Source organism: Apteryx rowi, unplaced genomic scaffold (assembly GCF_003343035.1).
Source record: "Apteryx rowi isolate R43461 unplaced genomic scaffold, aptRow1 scaffold_215, whole genome shotgun sequence".
NCBI classification, from domain to species: domain Eukaryota; kingdom Metazoa; phylum Chordata; class Aves; order Apterygiformes; family Apterygidae; genus Apteryx; species Apteryx rowi.
The window spans coordinates 531,411-537,410 of record NW_020448475.1 but is presented as its reverse complement, the minus strand read 5'-3'; the positions used below and the strand labels follow the sequence as shown (position 1 = coordinate 537,410).

General features: G+C 39.5%; 1 protein-coding gene across 1 annotated transcript in view; it reads right to left on the bottom strand.

The window, feature by feature from the left end:
- Positions 1-5,613: 5,613 nt before the first annotated feature.
- SLC7A11 (solute carrier family 7 member 11) overlaps positions 5,614-6,000 on the bottom strand; it is a 61,539-nt gene continuing 61,152 nt past the window's right edge. Inside the window, exon 13 of the mRNA XM_026064382.1 lies at positions 5,614-5,628. The gene's annotated coding sequence lies outside the window, so the exon portion shown is untranslated. The remainder of the gene's footprint in view (positions 5,629-6,000) is intronic.

Sequence of the window (6,000 nt, the reverse complement as noted above, 5' to 3'; positions counted from 1 at the left end):
GAAATTATGCCAGCTACAGCAGAACACATACATATACACAGTCTAAAAAACATCAGGCTATGTACACGCTGCTTCCTGGGCTGTGTCACAAGGCCTTTTGAAAGCCTGCACTCACTTTAAACTAGAGATCCTTCCTTGATATGTTTAAACAGCTTGATATATAGCTACTGTGAAAGCTCAAGTTCTCATTAAGACCAAAGTCATTTATCAGTACAAGTCTATCTACTATGCTATGCATATTCATTGATTAGTATCCTTAGAAATCAGCTGGATATCATAATTAAAGCAAGCCAGCCTTGCTAGTAGCAAATTATACATGTACTTTAGATCCAATTACACTGTAATGACTGAGTGGCGAATAGCTATTGGCAGCTAAAACTGCATCAAATGGCTTTTTTGAGGCAAAGCCAATAGCATGGGGAAAAATTATAAAGCTGTCCTGTAACATTTAAACTTCTTRTAATAAACGTGGAAGAAAAAAAGCACACCAAAATTCTTAGGTAACAACTTTTAAAATGTTGTAAGTACAAGTATAACTGGTGATTGAAAAAGCTAGCTACTTTTTAAAATTCAGGACTGCAGCCCTCGTTTAACAACACAAGCTGTGGGYTCAGCAAGGCACCTCTCTACAGCCACGGTCACTCATTATCTTCCAAAGCACCAGCTCTACACGGTAAGGTCCACCAAAAGGAAGGGATGATGTTTCCCTTTCAAAGATCTAGCTGAATTCCTGGGAGTGGAAAAAGGCCTGCAAAAAAGCTTAGCAGTGGGCAAGAGACACTGTGAGCAAGAGACACATAAAAACACATTAAAAACATAAAACCAGTTCTAGTCACAGTCYTTCTATAACTGCATTTGGATCGTCACCAGTACAATATTTAGAAAATATCAAAGCTTTGTTTTAGGTCATAACATTGTAGGCATACCTGTTACAAGGACTTTAACGAGAATCCAAATATCTTGATAAACTCAGCTTTTGTTGAGAAAGATATTTATTCACTTGGATCTTTGTGCTTCAAGGAAAAAATTATTTCAAAAGTTCCTTTGAATAAAAAAAAAAGAAATAAAGGAAATGTAAATAGAAATTGGTGAGTCTATTGTAGTCATGCTGTGCAGCAGGTCCTTGAAAAAAGACAACAGAAATCAAATGAAGATGTGGCCTAACACAGCTTTGAAGGAGCAGGGTCCATCGCTCAGTGCAAAAAATCTATTATCAAATCAGTGTCCTAACATACTGCGTATTGCAAGTTAGGTGAATCCAAAATGTGTTTAATTGTACCTTGACATCTATCGATGCATTGAGTCTTACCTTCCAAACATAATGCACAAATTCAAATAACATTTATAACCCTGCTATAACATTGTGACATACAAATGTCCTTTAGTTATGAAAGTGCTAAGTGCCAAAGAACATCTGGACATATTCAAGGGGAAAAAAAAATGGTCCTGAATTCAAGAAGGAGGTTCAACATCAGCTTGCCAAGTCTCAGCGAGTCACCAGCAGGTATTTAAGGCAAGGAGGCTTTACTAGGCAACTCACTGCAGAAAACTGAATGAAACATAATGTCATATTCTGCAGAGCAGAGCTGTTATCTGGGCAGCGGGATGTCTCGGCCCTGCCATCGCATGGAGCAGTCCCAGMCTTCCCTCAGGACTGATCCGGCATCACCCCAGAGCCAGACCGAGCAGGAGCCCCAGCACCCTGCATGGGACACAGGGCAGCACAGGCAGGGACACACTGTCCACAGTTGAGATGCTTGTACAAAAACACCTCTGCAGACTATACAGTGCACGTAAGCCTAAATCTCTGAAAATCCAGTGCTGTTCCTGAACGAGTGTGTGCGACTGGCCGTATAGGTGCCTCTTCCAAAACTTACACCCTTGACCTCTTTGACAACAGCAGCCTTGTGGGCACTGAAGTTGCTGCAGCAAAGACTCTAATCTCAGCCTTACAACCGACGAGTGGTTAGTGCATGTTGTCCTGCACTTCCCACTGATGACTTCCTGAGGTCAAAATCCCAGACTCTGTCATTCCCATCCTTCCCTGACATAAATGCACGTTTTGTATTGGATTGAAGTGTGTTCTCTGCTCTAGGCTCTGCTCTATGAACCTTCTGTGCTCTGCTGATCATTAAACACAATGTATGACATATGTTTTGGAAAAAGTGAAATATCTGCTTCCTCCTCAAGAAAAATTAGTGCTCATTTTTCTAAGAGCTATATTTATCAAAATATATAGTGCTCTTAGAAAAATGAGCACTAATGTGTCTGGACCCTGATATATGTCTAATGCCTGAACTGAAAATTCTGGAGTAACTAAACATTAGGGAAAGTCCCTTTTGTCTTGTTGCATCAAAAAATTAGCTACCTGTGTTGTTGTTATAAACAACTGAAATCTTTTKCTTTAGAATAACATTTAAAAAGCTTACTTAAATTGAAGGCTGATTTTCCTGTGAAGATCAACAAGCAGAAGCACAGACAGCTAGAGTTACATCTTTTTCGCTGAAATATTAGAGTTAGCTCCAAAAAGACTTCCACAAAGTGCTGAAATTTGAGCCTGGTATACAGTCAGTCAAAGACAAATGAGCTTTTTTTCAAGAAAATTTATTTGTTTTTTTCTAATTGTAATTAGAAAATCTGAAAAATGTAGTGTGTTCTAGTCAAAAGAAAAAAGATTGCATGGAAAAAAGTAATTCTTATGGGGTAATTATGCTTCTCAATATCAATAGTTTTATAAGGGCTTTTAGTAACCTTATTATACTGACTGCAGCTACTCAGGGTTCATCTCACTCTAGCTCAGCTATCTAAAATGTTAAGCATCTGCCTAGTCATCCCAGCTCCTTCTTTAGAAAAAACAGAGTTAGGAGCAATTCCAGAGACCAGTTCATCTTACCTAYCTTAAATACCTGTCTTAGCATGGAATGTATCACACCCTGGGGCAGCTTAGTTTTCTCAGGCTTGTTTCTCCCTATGCCTGCTGGGCCCTTAATTTATGATGTCAATCAGATGTATATTTATATCAAATCAGATTAAATGCCTTTGTTACTGTGTGTTACTATTAAAAGGTAACATCTGATATGCACTGGCGAGAGTAAAAATAAGTGACAATTTCTGTAAAATGTGAAAAATGTGCCAACATATTTAAAAATATGGTATAAAACTTCTAAAAGTTGCTTTGTGAGTTAAAAGCCTTTCCTAGAGTATTTAGGTGTTTTCTCATAAAAATACAAATTGAATGCATGTATTATGGCAATATATACAAATACATACATATATACAGAGAGAGACACACACACACACACACACACACACACACACACATTTTTATACATTCCTAAGAGATGTTAGCTATTTGGAAAGTTTATAAAAAATAGGTATAAAATTTATTTTTTACATAGAGTTTTCACACATAAACATATCCCAATGTTTTCAGCATTTATAAATATCCACTGTCCACTAATAACTAGGGGCTAAATTCATCCATGCTAGATCTGATTTTAAAAATACCAGTGTCGCCTGTGTTTCATTAAAACTACCCTATCTTTCCAGTTAACAGCAAAATTTTCTCCTCTCTGTTCTCTTCATGCTGTACTAGCCATTCTTTTAGCATCCAAAGGGGGTAACACTATCTACCAGTCCTTGCCGGGATCTACGTGGATCTCACCACCCTTGTAACTTCACGCCAGATTTTAAGTTTCTCTGCTCAGGGCTCTCGGCATTTGGGGCAGCCACCAAAGCTGCTGCTCCCAGCTCTCTCCCGCTGTTCGCTGCACCTACGCCGCAGCCAGCTCCTAAAGCAKCATGATTTATAGTGCAGTATTTTAAGGCAGACCCAAATCAATGCAGGTTAAGTTAAAACACTCGACTGCAAACGGCCGCAGTCTGGGAGCTGACTGACAAGCAGCCGCGCTGCAGGCCGATCGCTGGGGATGCACGTCACTTTGGCTGCCCCAGGCTGGTGCGTCTCTGCTCGTGGGCCAGAGCTGGGGCGCCAGCTCCCTGCAAAGGTCTGTGCCGCATGCCAGCCTCACCGCTCAGCAAGCCCCATGTCTTTGTCTCACACCAAAAATATCCATGTTTACCTAGGTAAAAAAAAGAGTGCAGCACCTATGGAAAGCTCTACAGGAGGGATCTGGAAGTATCTCACATGACGTGCACAATAACTAAATTTTGTCACGCCACAAGCACCTCTTCTGAAAAATAAGATTCTCTTTTGCCCCCTTTGATTCCTGTGTTTAAAGGAGATTACCCAGAGCAGCAGCAATGACCTGTGAAAACCCCAAATCCAGATGAGGAATGTGTTGCTGATGCAGGAATGTAAGAGGGAACCATCTGGCTCCACTCCAGCAGCCCCTCAAAAGCCAAGGCAGACCAGCAGGCTGGGAGGGGCTGGCTGGGACAGACCTGATGCCTGCAGCACTGTGGAAAATGTGGCTGCACTTGTGCCTGTGGAGAGCTGGGAGCAGGCTTCAGAAATGAAAACGTGCCCCTCGGACAAAATTACGCCTCACACAGTCCAAATCCAGAAGTGCAAAGGTAGGTCAGCATCTTCTTAGGCTTCAAATACTGAATTGTTTCTCTAAGAGGGGTACTAAACCTCATAAGTATTTGCTATTCAGATAAAATTTTCATTTTCTGTTTCTGTTTTTAGTGGGACTTCTGCAAAAGCCCCAAAAGACCAGTAAGTTCAAAGAAGGAAAAGAGCAGCACCCACCTTAACATAAAAAAACAGAAGTTTTGATAAAGTCCATTTGATAAGCAGGCATGATAGGCAAGAAACAAATGAAGAAAAAATGTTTGCTAAAATTCTTCACAAAAGTAGTGTCATTGCCCTGACTGCTTCAGGCCCTAATAAGAAATATATATATAAAACTTGGCCTTTATTCCAGAAGAATTTCCTTTATGAATCCAAAGACAATACTTAAAAAAAAAAAGTCTTAAAAAATATCTCAAGGCTTTCTATTAATTTTGTGTTACCCATTTCTCCTCCTTTTGTTAGCACATGCATAGCTTCCAGGTGTCATAAAAGTCCATAACATTGACTTTTATAACACAGTGGAAATCCCATTAAAATATTTCTGTATTGTGATCATATATGCTAATGGAGCTAAATCTGAATCTAGAATCTATGTGCATTTTCAAAAATTGGTTTGTTATTTTGCAGAATACTTTTTCTGTTCCTAATACACACCTGCACAATTAATGAGTCAAAGGATTTCCAAAGGGACAAATTAACCCCTTACATGAAAATAAACCTAGTAAAAAAAGTCATTGAATCAGACTTTAGTAATATTTCTGAACTTCAAAGTCCACGATGGGAGAAACAAAAAAGCAATATTCACTTAAACTTACAGAGACCATTTATTTCTACAAGTTAACACTGGCTGTGTCTAAATTATCAAGTAATGCGGCGCATTTGGAGTGAATACATGGAATTAAAGAGTCCGCGTAGAAGACCCAGCATCCTTGCCATCGCTGTTGCAGGAGGTTTTGCTTCGGACCAGCTCTGGTGCGATGCACTGAACGTCCATGAGCGGAGCAGCGTGTTAGGTGGCACTTCCAGGCAGCTTCCTTTCATCGGAGAGGAATGCAGCTGTGTGCTTTGAAGATGCACCACGACGATGTGAGCTGAAACGTGGTGAATGGGGAGGGTCAGGACATGGCCTCAGAAGCCCACTCCTGACTCAGACGTAAATGCTAATGAGACACGTGCACTGTCAACATAAAAATCTATCTCAAAATGTTTGTCTAACAAAGTTGCAAATAACACTTTAAGTTACTGTAAACAGAAAACATTTAAAGAAAAAATATTTTGTAATATGTTTTCTGTGTCTTAAATTACTTCTCTTCTACATCATCAGTTACTTCCATTTCCCTATTTCTATGAAGCTCCACCATAGAAATATAGGTAGGAAAAACAAGTATAAATTTTAAGACATTTTACTGTAAACCCTTAAAATTGTAGGAGTTGTTCTGGATATATACAATACATATACAATA